At 31.5% G+C, this 16,152-nt stretch overlaps 1 protein-coding gene across 8 annotated transcripts in view; it reads right to left on the reverse strand.

Annotated features, from left to right (window-relative positions):
• The window catches only part of LOC108912242 (serine/arginine repetitive matrix protein 1-like), a 208,775-nt gene that overhangs the window by 111,109 nt on the left and 81,514 nt on the right, over positions 1-16,152 (reverse strand). For 5 of the 8 annotated variants that reach the window (XM_018717427.1, XM_018717424.1, XM_018717430.1 and 2 more), the window contains exon 1: positions 4,483-4,722. The exons of 1 other annotated variant lie outside the window; for it this stretch is intronic. The gene's annotated coding sequence lies outside the window, so the exon portion shown is untranslated. Of the gene's footprint in view, positions 1-4,467; positions 4,723-16,152 lie in introns of those variants that run through there. 2 more of the 8 variants (XM_018717426.1, XM_018717425.1) reach the window with 2 other exon arrangements.

A 16,152-nucleotide genomic window follows, 5' to 3' on the forward strand; every position in this document is an offset into this window, starting at 1 on the left:
CATATTTGAATTATAGGCGCTATACTATACTTTTATTGTATATTTTATAATATTGTACTTCTTTGTGTTTCTGCGTACCTATGTAAAAGTAATGAACAATTTAAAGTGCTTGGCATATGAATTTAAAATTAATATTGGCAACAAATTTTTGTCTTAAAAATGTAATGTTTTTGCGATATTCCTGAAATTATTCGGCTATTTCTCATTGAGAGATACAAACATTTTATAAACTAAAAAGTTCATTGTCATATATTTAAAAGCTTATTAATTTTAACGTGATGAATACAAAATAAAAAATTATTCCCGATTTTCGAAATTTTAATTTTACTGTATTTTTTCAATAAATTTACTAAATTTCGCTTATGCTAAAATAAATGCGGTTATCAATATAGTTATTTTGAAAGTTCGAATGTGAACAATTTCTTGCAAATAAATAACCATACGATTTAAATATAAGTTTCAAGGGCATAGAGTAAATTTTCTCCCAGCATTATAGGATTTTATTCACATTTTTTTTTAAAATTATAGCAGAAATTGACGCGGTTAACTCGGAAAGAACCCCTTTTTTACATTTATTGTCATTTAATCATAGCATGTAATCCACCATTAAAACGCCATGTCCTAGTAATGTTTTCTATGTCTACTGAATTAATACGGATCGCGGTCGACATTTTTTATACATGCTGATGTCTTTCACAACTAATTAAAATTTAAATTTTTGCAGGTCACCAGTCACTGTAAAACCTAATAACGTTTAATACGATAAAGTAAACCTATCCTTGGACGTTGATATCAATAAATCCAAATTGCCAGCGAAGTGTTCACGATAATATTTATATAATATGTCATTTATAAGGGGTATAACACCAACCACATCTTGTCAAAATTGAAGAAGCGTTTTCCTTGTCCACACTTAAAAATATTTTATTACAAAAACATTAACACCTAAACCTCAATTTTTAAGAAAATGGACGTTAAGGTTTAAAAAATGTGAGGTTAGGTTTAGATAAACCTACTAGATAAAACAATATATTGAAATGGAATTTTCTGTGCACCGTACAGTAATAAAATTGCATTCGATGTAATAAAGTGGAATAGGCATGAGAAACACTCAGTACATTTCTCAAAAATTATGGCACGCTAAATATTTTCTAAACATCAATTTTATTTAAAACGAAACTGATTTCAATTGTTTGCCTTGCTTTTACCTTTTTGGTGTTGATTGGCAAGTTGTGGAAATAATTTAAATACGAGTAAATTTAAAATAAAATTATTTTAAAAAGTTTAAGTTGTTCAAAATGCCAGCCATGTGCTTCAGAAAGCTGTTTACACAATATTCTGATTTTATTCATGTATTGTGTACATTTCGTGTCAATATTTGTTTAGAAGTATTCAAAAATAGGTACATGTTTTTAAATTTTCAGCAGTATACAGTGTGGACCATTTTGGTGATGTATATATTAGTATAGAGCCGTTAAATATTATGTAAACTATCTTTCAATTAATGTTCTTGTGTTTCTTGCGATTCTTCCTAAAAGTTCCAGTTTTGAAAATGGTAGCCAAATGAATAAAACGCAAAATAATTGGCTTTCATTTACGATTTTGGACTGTTATACATAAACAGTGCATTCTAACCGAAGAGCTTGGGATACACAAATGTACTGGGAGAATATGCGAGGAGCCCATTTAACCCCATCATGTCAGAATGTAAATGTAAAGAATTTTTCTCAGTCGGACTAGAAGACGGAGATATGGCAAAATTTTAAAACGAGCGATTTTTACTTTACTTTTCACTAAAGTTCAAACGAAAAAATTCTTGGGATTATATCAAATTAGTTTCACTCTATATATAAGAAAAATGACGCCAATTGCAAAACATGTCTAGTTTTAAAAAAATAATAATACTAATAATTTCTGCTTGTCTGAATACTAAATAAAAACAAATATACTGGTCAATTTTTTATTTAGAAAAAAATTAAGTTGTTTGTTTTAATCGGCTAAAATGATATCTAACATTTAAAAATACACAGTATGTCCCGTTTTTCAGGTTAACACCTCTGAAAATGTGCGAAGGCTGTGGACCATCCGTAAGCCAATTTTTTGCAAATAGTACCCTGAAGGGGTGTTATATTTTAGTAATCATTTTAATGATGCGACAAAAGCATGACCGACTACGATTTTTAAAGTCATTTTTTCAGAAAGTGGTATTAGGCATTTTTGGATCAAAAATAATATTACCAAGCTATTCAACACCCATCAAAATACCCATATACCAAATTTGATCGACAGATGTCTATTGAATGTTTTTTTATGGGGTGCCAAACTCGGACAACTAAAAATTATAATAAGCCGGTCAAAGATTGCTATGAAAGTGAAAACAAGTACAAAATATTTTATTAAAGTTATTAAACAAAAAATTGCAAAACAATCTAAATTAAATTTTAGTTTTCTCCTTCTAATCGAACACATTTTTCCAATCATCTTAAATTTAAAAATACTTTACATAGCATGGCAGTCTTTGACATGCTTATTATAATTTTTAGTTGTCTGATTTTTCAAAGTTTGTCACCCTATAAAAAAACACTCAGCAGACATTTGTCAATCAAATTTGGTATATGGATATTTTGATGGGTGTTAAATAGCCTGGTAATATTATCTTTTTGATAAAAAATATGCCTAATACCACTTTCTGGAAAAACGACCATTTTAAAAAATCGTAGTATGCCAGGCTTTTGTCACATCAATAAAATGAGTAGTAAAATATAACCTCCCTTCAGGGTACTGTTTGTAAAAAATTGGTTTGCGAAAAGTCCACAGCCTTTTCACATTTCCAGAGGTGTTAACCTGAAAAACTGGACACACTGTATATACATACATATATGGGAATTTAGTGGCCACATTCTAATAATTTTCAAATATTGTGACTAAATTTAGATTTCCATGCGCAAATAAAGTCAGTATTAAAAAAATATATAAAAATGTCAGTTTTCCGTCGACAATTTCAGAACGTCATAAAATTCCGCAGCGTAACATAATTTGACCGATACAAGATTTTCTATCTCTTCAAATAAGGTTCCAACGATGCAACTCGGAAAACAGGGCCGGTATGTACCCAATCTAAAATGAAATACTTCGCGGACAGCATTTTTTTACAATTAAAAGCCCTCAAATTTTTCTCAATTCCGAAAAAACTTGCAAATGTTCTGGCAAATCTATGACTAAGTTGCGTCTTTACCATGTTTGAAATTTGTCTTCTACTGTTGATTAATCGACTAAAAACTGTTTCACATCTGATTTTTGAACCTTTAGAAATTGACCTAGAAAAAAGTTACTATTTTTTTGCTTATTTTGGCCATAGTTGGCACTCTATAAACTTTGTTATAACGTTGGTACAGATACATACCCAGCATGTAAAATTACCGAGGTAATAATTTATACTCTATTTGAGGTATTTTCGTATTTTCTGAATTAAAATTGTAGTTATTCCAGAGAAAAGAGTGTCAGTATTAATCTCTTATAGCTGTTTTACATTGACAATTTATTGATAAATAAATTGACGAAGTTCTTCATTAATTAATTCACGAATTTATTGGTAAACCGTGTGGTTTTACACTGCTACAGACATTGTCAAGTTTTTTGACGTATGAATCAGTTCTACCAATGAATAAAAGAAGCAAATAAATTTCAAAAATGTCACCTTTCCACTCATAATTATAGTGATACTACAGCGGTACCGTTTTGACACATATTATATAAATATTAGTTTTTGTAAGTAACAAATCAGTAAAAACAATGCAATACTAGTACGACGCCACACAATTATTTACATATTCCAATAACATAACCTCATTACTGATCTGAGGCTGGAAATTTGTTGGGTTGGTACTTCCGAACTTCACGAAGAAATTGACGAAAATTAGAATATGCTCTAATTCGTCAAGAACTTGATGAATAAATTCATGAAGTTATTTGACAGCATTACACTTGTCCAATTTCTTGATGAAGTGACTTCATGAATTAATTGATCAATAAATTGTCAAAGTAAAACAGCTATTAGGAGTATGAATTAAATATAAAAACATTAAAAACTGAGGAATCTTTACAAATTCAGTAATAATATTCAAATAGTAAATAATTTTAGTTGCGGAAACGTATAGCGCAAAATAAAGTTTGGCCTTGGTATTAAAAAATGCACTGTAGTCCTTAACTATAGGTACATGTAGTATTGGATTTTTTAAATTAAATTCTCGAAGAATTAAAAGTAAACTCAATTCTCCATGGACACTTTTTAGCCTTGAAAATCAATATTAAAACATGGATTTTAAATCCAGAATGCAAAAGATCACTTATATAATAACAATTACAAAAAGTAATTAATGTCGCAGTGTTTGTTCAAGCATAAAATGTGTTTAAAACAAACATCATTTAATTTTACACAACATTTTGCCACCTTAATCGATGCCTAACCCGTATAAACTTTACCCCGTTACTTTTCATCAAAATCGTCGCACTACCGGAAACGGCGAAACGGCCCGCACCCGCACATTTCACGGATTATCTCATTTTCGAGTCCATTTTCACCCGTTGTCGACTCGGTACAGTTACACCATCAGACGCCTCATGTTCCGGCACTTCGTACGCACTTTGCCAACTGCACTACTTAATGCATTTTTACCAGCTACGCTACTATTTCTAGTATCCTACTGAAGCGCGGAGCATGCCATTGAGAATTGCACACGGTGTGGCAGGATAGGACGCCCAGCAGGAGCTCGGACTGCGCTGTTTACTTACTATCACCGCGGGAAGCACTAGTTCAGTTGAAAGTAATGTTTTATGAATTAATATCACAATCGTTTCTTAACCTCTCGGCGTTTTACCCTCTTTGCGTTGGTTTTGATTTTGTAGGCCATTTGAAAGTCATTTTGATTGTTGTCTCGGCCTGGCAGAAATGAATGATTTAATTGTTTCGCGGTACGCAAGAAGCTTATGTCGGCATGCATATCAATCTGGAAAACTTGGAGTTATCAGAGAATTTCATAGATCTGGAAATGTCAGGATAATATCAGGGAATTTCTCGGATTTTCATCGAATTTGTTTTTAAATTTCGATTGTATTTATTTACAAGGCGTCTATCACGACCTTAGGGTTCCCAACCGTTCCGAATTTCAGTGAACGTGAACCATTTGAGATAATTTTTCATTTTTCATTTTTCAATTTTTCATGTGTCCTGCGTCTTCCCAAAATATTTTTGCACAAACTGGCAATTACGTTGTAAAAATACACCCAGATTTTCGATCTATAGATGACGTTTGTATGTTTGCATTAAAAATATAAACATAAACGCAAAATAAAAAATTTGTATTGTAATAATATATAACTAGCAAATTTTTGCATTCTCGTTTAATTTGTCATGTACACTTTAATATTTACATTTATAAATTTTTAGCTGATCTTACTGAACCCAAATAACATACAGGGTGTCCTCAGTTCAGGTTGTCTATACCTGAAATGGATACAAAATTTCAGTTGTCAATAAAAAATCATTCTTCATAAAAATTTTTGCTTGTCTAGAAGCCCTTGGCAAGATAGTCATTTGTTCAATTTAATGTACAGGGTGTTCAAAAATTTGGAAAAGGTAAAAACAGTAAAGAGTAAAGTACCTTAAATCTTAACGCTACATGAAAAAGTAATGGGGAAAAGTTGCTTGGAATTACATTTTATGTTTAAATACGAAGCATGGCCTTCTAGTTAATACTCGACATTCTGGGATGTTCTAGGACTCTACTTATCTTTTAATACTTTCGGAGAAGCCATTCTATTTAAAAATATTGCTTTACTGAAAAACAGATACACATGTTTGCATATTAATAATTTATTTTTATACAGGGGGATCAAAAACCTCAAAAACATTAATCCAACATTTATTTTGAGAACATAGCAGAATCAGTATGTACGCGCCATTACAAAACTATTCTACATGAAGTCCGCTAAGTTCAACACCTCTCCAATCTTTTTCTTAATGCAGCGTAGGCCGAATGTATCATTTCTTCATTTACTTGGGCAATAGCTTCAATTATCCTGCTTTTCAAGAAATCAACATTGTGTTGCACTGGTTCCCTGTACACTCTCTCTTTCAAGAAGCCGCAAAGGAAATAATCAAAATACCAATAATTTGTAGAAGGCAATTGTTATCAATAATTGTTTGACATTAGTTGTGACATTAGGTGTTGATATTTAATTTTATTCAAATAATGCTTACTTTACAGCATCGCATTTATCTTGTTAAATGTTACGGTATCGGTAACATTTCTTATAGCCAAGCAACTGAATTGTTTCATGAAAAATATCCAGATGTTAAAGTTACCCGCCAAAATCTGAGAAAACTAATTCGAAAATTTGATTTAACTGGTGATGTAAAAAACGTAAAAAGGTCAAAAAAAAAAGAGACACGATGACGATGATGCAGCCACAATACTAGTTTTGAATTCGGTAGAAGAACACCCGAGACTGTCACTAAAGAAGATATCTAAACAAATCGATGTTAGCAAGACACATATTCAGAGGATTTTGGTAGAAAATAAGTTTAAGGCTTTCAAACCAAACTCTACAAGTTGGTGATGATGCACATAGTTTGGAGTTCTGTTTAGACATAGGAGAAAGGATTGTGGTAGATAGACTTTTCACAAAAATATAATTTTAATCGATGATTCTACCAATGGAGTGGTATTGTCGCAAAATTGTCGTTTTTTGTCGCAAGAAAATCCTTCCTTTACAGTTACTTCAAGAAGTCAAAGATTCAAAAAAGTAAATGTTTGGTGCGCGATTACTTTCAACCGAATAATTGGGCCATACTTTTTTTAAGCAAATTTAAATCAATATACGTACCTGGAGATGCTAGACACGTTTTTCTGGCCAGAATTAGAAGAAAAACATTTGAAATATAGACAAAAAGCATATTTCTAACAAGACGGATGTCCCACTCATTCAACAATTATTTCTAGTCCGCAATTGGCTTAACAGAAAACTTCGACAGAAGTGGATAGGAAGATATGGTCATCTTTGTTGGCCAGCAAGGTCCCCTGACTTGTCGCCGCTTGATTAATTCCTTTGGGGCTTCTTGAAAGAAAGAGTGTACAGAGAACCAGTGCAACACAATGTTGATTTCTTGAAAAGCAGGATAATTGAAGCTGTTGCCCAAGTAAATGAAGAAATTATACATTCGACCTACGATGCATTTAGAAAAAGATTGGAAAGGTGTGTTGAACTGAACTACATATTGATTCTGCAGTGTTCTCAAAATAAATGTTGGATTAATGTTTTTGAGGTTTTTGATCCCCCTGGATAAAAATTAAATTATTAATATGCAAACATGTGTATCTGTTTTTCAATAAAGCAATATTTTTAAATAGCATGGCTTCTCCGAAAGTATTAAAAAATAAGTAGAGTCCTAGAATATCCCAGAATGTCGAGTATTAACTAGAAGGCCATGCTTTCATATTTAAACATAAAATTTAATTCCAAGCAACTTTTCCCCATTACTTTTTCACGTAGCGTTAAGATTTAAGGTAGTTTACTTTTTATTGTTTTACCTTTTCCAAATTTTTGAACACCCTGTACATTAAATTGAACAAATGACTATCTTGCCAAGGGCTTCTAGACAAGCAAAATTTTTTATGTAGAATGATTTTTTTGACAATTGAAATTTTGTATCCATTTCAGGTATAGGCAACCCGAACTGGGAACACCCTGTATTTTTATTTTATTTATATTTTTTAGAGTTTGTCTATTTTGGAAAATAAGTTACAAATAATGAAAAATATATTTCCTAAGCATTCACGTTTTTTTGCATTAAAAAATATACAGTTTTTCACAGAACAAATAAAAAATGTTATCTTGATTGTTTGCCTTTGCTCCAAATTTTTAACTACTGTGTGCTGAAAATAAAAAATTAAAAGTTGGCAACCCTACCTGTGTCGTATTATGTTTGTTGGTTGAATGTGATTAAAGATTAGTTATTACTATTAATTCCCATTTGCATTTTTTTATCCTTATTGAATCAAATTTAGTAATTATTGCACAACAGCAATCTTGTTAGAAATGAACTTTGAGTATATAAAAAGCTTAAATGCGCAAGTAATTAATCATTTAATGATTGTTAAGCTTTCTTTAAATATCATGTTTTTTTATATTATGTTATTATGCATAATGTTAATTTGTTTTTAAATAAAATCCAAAGTTACTTTACTTTTCAATAAATTTCAAACGAAAAAATTCTTGTAATTCTTGTGACAATCTAATTTAATTCACTCTGTATATAGGTGTAATGACTGCTTAAAAGTTGGCACCAGATGCAAGACATCTTTAGGATTAAAAAACTATATTCTAATAATTCCTGTTCCTTTGAATACTAAATAAGAGGAAATATACTGCTTATACGATTTTTTATTTCGATGAAAATGACGTTTTAATTGGCCGAATGATACTTAAAATTAAAAAAATATATATGAGGTTTTATTGGCCAAATTCTATTTTTGTTTTTTAGTTGTAATGGCGTAATAATGTAGCAAAAGAAATAATATTTTCAATACAGTTTACAGTTCTACTTTTTTTTGGTAATTATGAATTTGTAATAAATTAGTTTTCTGAGCTTTAAAAAAGAGGTTATAACTATTAAGATAGCTCAGAATATTATTTAAAGCGTCAGAACACCTTCGCATCAAAACGTCATGATTCTTGTCAGAAATTACCATGGCTACGTTATCCGCGTAGACAGTAAGATGACACATCTTTGACGCAGCATTAATTTTAATAATATATAAGATAAATAGTACTGGGCCCAGCATAGATCCTTGTGGGACTCCAATATCAACATTTAAAGTTCTTGATTTGATCAATGAATAGGAAATGAGTTTTGGGAAATTTTCTTGTGGTGTTGAAGTAGGTATATAAAAACGATTAGTTACGGTGTAAATATGCACTAATTCCTTGGCACTCTTGACTTTATAAATTTTCAAGGGCAGTAAATTAACCAAAACATTGTACAAATAGAAAGCAAATACATATATGACATACAGATGTCGTTGTAATGAGAGAGCAGAAATTCAAAATCCGACAGATATACAGAATATTCAATTAAAAAAAAAACAAATATGGTTATTAACTCTGAAATACAATAATGAATTGTTTTTTAAGCATTCCTTTGAAATCGTTTTTTTTTTTCTGGTCAGGATACTAAATCTGTAACGTTGCCATTTGAACCACCCTTAATGTATGAAAACCTTAAAGGTTGAAAGCAAAACCTTTTATAAAACCTTGAACAATAGATACATTATAAAGGGCTAATTTTAGAAGCGCTGAGTTTTACTTTCAAATAATATATCCAACATTGTATCTAATGAAAACTCGCATGTTGTAACAATGTTACCGTACTAGAAACGGACTACATTTCATTACATCATACATCTATTGTTCCACCTGTTTTCAGTTCCCGTCCTAGTTAAGAGTTGACCAAACCCTCCCACAGGTACTGTGCAATATTCGTCAGGTGTAATCGACTGAAAAAAACGTGCTTAATTGTTCAACATGTCTCATGGCTTGTGATGCAATTAGCTTTGTTTCGCAGACGGCTATTGTCGTCTGCGGTCTTGGCAAATCTGAAAAGCGTGTGCATATTAATCGCACTTCTTCAGTTCGCTCCTAATGTACGACAGTATCTCAGAAATTCAATACGATGGCTATAGAGGAGGAAATCTGTACTCGTGCAATGACATCAATAATTTTTCCCAAGATTTTAGTTATAAAATAGCTGAAATATTGTATTATAAACGAAGGAAATAACTATAGGGCCAAATTTGTTGTCTGAAATATGAATAGTAGTTATATGTTTTTTAAGGAGCTAATACTTTTAATCTCTGAAGAATTAAGACGACAGTAATTCTTGAAACTGTAGACTCAAGCGGCACAAACAATTTTTCGTTGCAGTTTTGAATATAACTTTTTTATTAAATTAAGTAATATATAGAGTAGCTTTTTGGTTATTTTACGTCGGCTTATTTCTGCTACTATGACTAAACACCGACGCGACGCTAGGGGACGAGCAACCCCCAACATGGAAATATTGCCGAATCCCCACTTTGTTTTGGAGTAGGGATATTTTACTTGTCTAACTTTGCTTAGACACGGGACCAACGGTTTTACTTCCTTTCCGAGGGATAGTATGTCTTCCTATACAAACCTCACCTAAATTTGTATAGCTTCTGTGAATACAACCAAATGCAGGCCACTAGAAGGTGGATGAGCATCGCGAGCCCCCGAATGGTCACCCATTCAAGTACTAGCTGCGATCAGCGTTGCTTGACTTTTCGTATCAATGACATGGATGCCAAGACAATGAATACAATTTAAGAAAATTTAAGTATGACGTAAAAGGACTACTGAAAAATTAAAACAAAATATTTAGACTCAATACAACAATAATTATGATATGGATTTTAGACAAAAAAATGAAACAGATTGAAGATTGAATTAAAAGTATGGAAACCAAATATTGAAAAGGCAAAAAGACCAAGACAAAATGGAAATTTCCTTGGAGATGTTGCATTTACATACTTTGGTAGATATTTTAGTACGATGTAAGTGAAACAACTGAACCTAGAAGAAATGTGTCAAAAGACATAATACCATTACAATCCGAAGGAAAAGAACTAATGAGGAATAAAAAGCTGTTATTCTTCAAGTGTCACTTTAATCGCGGATCTTTCGGTTTGTCCAATGTATACGTTCTTGCAGCTCATCTTGGGAAAGACTATCTATGTCTTCCTTGAGGCATTTAAGAATATATTACTATTGTTTTTCCTTACGGTGTGGCATATCTTGCTTCTTTTGCCTTGTCGTTAAGTATCCTTCTGATAGCTCGTTTAATATTTCCATTCTTGTATCAATTTCTTCTAAGATTAGATTGTAAATGCTGCAGTTTCTCAGACAACTGTTTCGGTTCGCAGATAATCCGTGCTCGATGTACTAATGTATTGTCAACACCTTGTTTCTGAGCTGGGTGGTGAAAGCTGGGTGACTCAGCATTGAAATCTCTATCAGTGTGTGTGTTGGCTTTCTGTAAACGTTGTGCCTTAGGGTGCCATTTGGTTTTCTCTTGACAAGGAACAGCAGGGCACTATTTTCTTTCATCCTCAGTGACTCTAGTTCAAGAATTCTTCTGTTGTTATATCCATGCGACTAGATAATGAACATATCTGAACCAGCACTTCATTTTTACGGTTGCTGTGATGTGAAAAATAATTATATTTCGAAATATATTTCTTATATCAATGTTTTATAATTTGTCATGCAATCCAGCAAATTAGGTATTCACTAAAATAATTTAAAACAAAAATTTGACTCTTTTCCAAATTTTATTTCAGAAAGCATAGTATTTTAGAAAATGTTATTTGAATTTCAAATTAGGCATGTGTTTGAAAAGTGTGGATATGTGTTGTTCCAGGAAAAATTCAAATCAAATTAGGTTTTAAAAAGTATACATAATACAATACTATGCATGGCTTCATACAATATAGTTGGTAACTGTCATTATTATTAACAAATTTTCTGTTTATACAAAAGATATTTTCTGAATATCAAACTACATTTTCTGAAATACTAAGTTTTTTTAAAATCTTGACGAATTCTGTTTATCATATAAAATTGTCGAAGATGAAATTGAAAAGTCGCCTTCTAAATAGTGCAAATTTCTTGATCGATATGGTAAAATATCTTCCCTCAATTCTTTGAAACCAGTCCGTGAATGAACTTAAAATAATTATATTGACATTATGTTTATGTATTATTATGAAAATTGTTGTTATTTGTTTATGAGACTCTTTCAATTGGGTGTGGGTTCCTATATGTTCTATTTTATTATTTTGATTTTATTTTGAATTTTAATTTGAATCTGTTATAAATTTTATTGTAATTTCTTAAATAAAAGATGTATTAATTTAACAAATTTCAATATATTGACAGAATTTGGCAGGTTATGGTTTTGTCACAATATACAATGATTGTTGTAATGCTTATCCTAAATTATTAATTAAATAACAAATTCCCCCTTTAGATTTGTACTACAACAGTGCATGAGTGTATTTCTACTGTCTGTAGTTCAATTGAAATTTTGATCTGAAATTTATATAGCGCTTTGTTTAATTGAATTTGTAAATTTGCTTATTACGTGTCGACACTTACAGTGAACTATTTTCTTCAGCATGTAACTATGCTGTGCTGCGGAATCTGCTGCATGTAGTCGCGCTGTTCCCTCGTTGATTCCTCGTATTACAGCGGAAACTGCCGAAGTATCCCTCGTGCTGTCTCAGGAACTTTTCCAAGTGAAAACAACACTACACTATAATTTTTAAATTCCACTTATCACTTTTGTGTTTTAAATTTTTACAAATTCACCTCGTATCAATTTGTTGTTGTTGTATTACTTGTTTGTTGAGACTGCTGAATGTATTTTCGGGCAAATGTCACTTACATTGATGTACTTTCGGACTTTTGACTGTCAAATATATTTTTGACATTTGATCACCAAGGTGACTACGTGAGTATACGAATATTTACTAATTTGTTGAAAATAACAGCTTGCACTTGTTTTTTAAGAGCAAAACTTGCGATGTTGCTGCTACAGGTAAACATGAGAGACTGGCTACTTCGAGCCCGGATATTGGTTTTATAGAACGTGCAAAACAATAGACAGTTTCTATAGCAACGTAACAATTATATTTTTGGAATTTTATTTTTACAAATACTGACTTTTGAATGGATTTGGGGTCCATGAACTTTTCATTTTCAGCTTCTTTGCATTTTTCTGCGTCTTTTGACACTAAGTACACCTTTCTAGGTTAAGTTGAACGTTACGTCAAAATGTTACATATTTTTACAAAATTAACTTTAATTTTGATGCATGGACTAATTCTCAGCATGTCTGTCCTTTTTATGCCTTTAGTACAGTCTATTAAACACCTTTTACACAGTCTTTATTCGTTTTTTCAGATATAAACGAACGAAAGTTTTTTTGGCTCTCCGCTCCGACAAACATTTTACAGTCTACACAACAAATTGACCTTTGGTAGGAGTTTAAACACATTATATGGAATGATGAGGGTCTGTTACATACTCTACATATGAGTTTGCAGTCTAGAAGCACGTTTACACTAACAAAATTTACAAGATTTTAACGGAACAATAAGTGTCAAGACTTATATGTTACAAAAATGTTTTCACCGATATATAGGTTTGATTCCACATATAAATTCTACCTCCAGGTACAATATACTTCATTTACATATCAGTTTTATTGAATGAATCGAAAATATATGTGAAATACCTTCATCTAACGTCAACGTCTTGTCAAAATTTCACTATATTGATTAAATGTCCTCATGCCAGAACTTATTTTTGACTTTTAACATTATAACATTATTCTTTAATGTTCTGTGCAACATAATTGTACACATGAGTGCATTTACATAATTTATTGAATATGCAAATTCAAATTTAGTTTTAACTTTGACAGCTTTGACGTTTTATCGTGGAATTTTAATCATTTACAAATGTTATTACTTATATTATAGATATACATCCTTTATTTAAGTTTATGATAGTAGTACATATCCGTAGTATTGACTATTTTAAATGTATCTCATATCAGACTGGATTTATTCGATACTTTTTTGTATCGGGGTACCGATAAACTAATATTCAAAATTTATAAATCAATAAAACATAACAGTATATTTTACTTTAAATGTGATAGTGTATATTATGGTATATTAAGTCAGTCAGTAAGTGTTATTTACTGGTTGAGGATATGTTTGGAGAGCAAGACGAAAATGTTAATGACCGCAGTGCTTATGACGTTTTTTGCACGCTAAAATATTGAATAAATTCAATTAAAACTAAAAAAACTTAATATTTAAAAAACATACAGGGTTTGGCAAATGTGTTGGAACACCTGTATCCAGGGTGAATCATAAGTTTGATTAAAACATACCTTTCACAAGAGTTTTTGTAGTATTTTTATTCTTCAATGACGTAGGTACTTTAATTTCCAACATCTACTTTATTTTTAGAGACATGGCGTTGTGAAATGAAAAAAATCTAGAATTTTTACCAGAGAACACATGTACAAGTTTTAAATATTTTTTATGATAAAGTCTATTTAAATATAAAATTAGACCCTGTAAAATTATGCTTAAAATTGCCGGGTCCTTCAACTTATACTGGACATGAATTCAGAAGGAATTTTGTCATTATTCTGGCAAACTAAGGAATAAATATTTTCGGCGTTAAAAGGCACGGTGGTTGGCGTTCGTCTTCTGTGGAATCTGTGGAAAATAAAAATCAATTTTCAAACAAGATTTTATATGGAAATTATCTAGGAGATTCTTCGGTGACAGAAAGTGATATCGCATCCCAGAATGTTATTACAAAATGTGCAGCAACTATAGCATCATCAGAAGAGAACGTTGTTTTAAACCCGAATTATATTACTCAAATTGTAATTTTAATTTTGTCCTTAAAAAATTGATTTTAAAAATTCTACGTTAGAGTAGATATTTACCGCGTTCTGATCCGTAAGTAATCACTTTCAGTAAAGGTATCAAATTACCTGAGCGTGAAAAACAGTATTTTGCAAATCAGTATAAACGTTTATTTTCCTTTGCTACTATATTTGGCTATTATCATCAGAAAAAAGAAAAATTACAATCATTGAAAAGAATTAGCTGCATAAAACTACATGACAGTAATTTTTGTGTAAAAATTGAAAATATCAATACATTTTCTTTCAACAAATTTAAATCTTTCTGATATTCTACATTTCAGTTGGTAGCACTCGTAAACTAGTGAGTGAGGGCTAGGCGTGTCAATTTCTATATACGCTCCTATAACAACCTATTCCTATCCTATTAAACGATTCCTGTTATTTAATGGATATCGCACATTCCAATTTTATTATTTTTTCTGCAGAAGTCGTCTCAATTTTGTACATTATCCACTTCATCTTCCCTACTAAGAGCAACGAACTGACGAAAGGCAATGCACAAGTGCAACATTGCGAAAGTTGCGTGTATGAGTTTTTAGGGTGGCGACGATCCAAATCGTGACCATTATACACCTATACAATTTTGCTGAATGTCAATGTTGGTTGCGAGAGCCTAGCGGAACGGGCACGGCCAAATGGAACCGAGTTAGGAAAGCAAGGTGCGACTCTTGTTCCTAGTCGGCTGATTTAAAAGCGAAACGGGTAAAAGAGAAACAGTTCTGTAAGCACGTGTATAAAATACATCGCAGTATTTTTAATAAAAATTGTCAACAGTCCATGTTTCTATGGAAATTAATCCACAGGTTTATCCGTGGATACGCACCGATAATAAATTCGAATTTTCAGTTTATTAAGGAAAAAGAATTTCATTACACATTTTAACAAAATGAGAATGAAATCCTTAACGTCCTGGAACAATTAAAACCTTCAAGTCCTGTTTGAAGACGTCCACAATGCCTCAGATATAGATATACTTGACCAATTTATAAAAAGGCGATATCAAATATCTTAAATTTTAGACCCCTTTCGAATATCTGTAATTTTTGCCAAGTTCTAGAAATCCTCGCTAATATTCTCCAACACTCGCCATTCGTCAACACGGAAAACAACTTCCAATTTTGTAAATGTTACTGAATTTATTTCTCAAATATTAGACAATCAATATCACAATCAGGCGTTTGATCGACTTGGTCATGGACTGTTGAAAAAATTAGTTGAATGTGGCTTGTCACTACCACTAAATAGTTTATTAGCTATCGGACAAAAAACAGTATGTTGAATTCACTGGCTTTAAACTACATGCCTCTTCTGGGGTGCCTCAATGAACCAACTTAGGGCCCCTTACTATTTAATATATTCATAAATGATTAATGCTGAATGTTTGCTTTACGCAGATGATTTAATAATTTATAGTGAGATATCCGTACCGTGAATGAAGAATGGTGTTCTGCAAATCGTCTTAGTTTAAATCTGTCTAAATGTAATGTAATGTAATTACCTGAAGAAACAGCTGTAATTACATGATAAATATTTTTATTCTTCAAATACCTGAGATATTT

This window comes from Anoplophora glabripennis, unplaced genomic scaffold (genome assembly GCF_000390285.2).
Source record: "Anoplophora glabripennis isolate ALB-LARVAE unplaced genomic scaffold, Agla_2.0 scaffold617, whole genome shotgun sequence".
Taxonomy (NCBI): Eukaryota; Metazoa; Arthropoda; class Insecta; order Coleoptera; family Cerambycidae; genus Anoplophora; species Anoplophora glabripennis.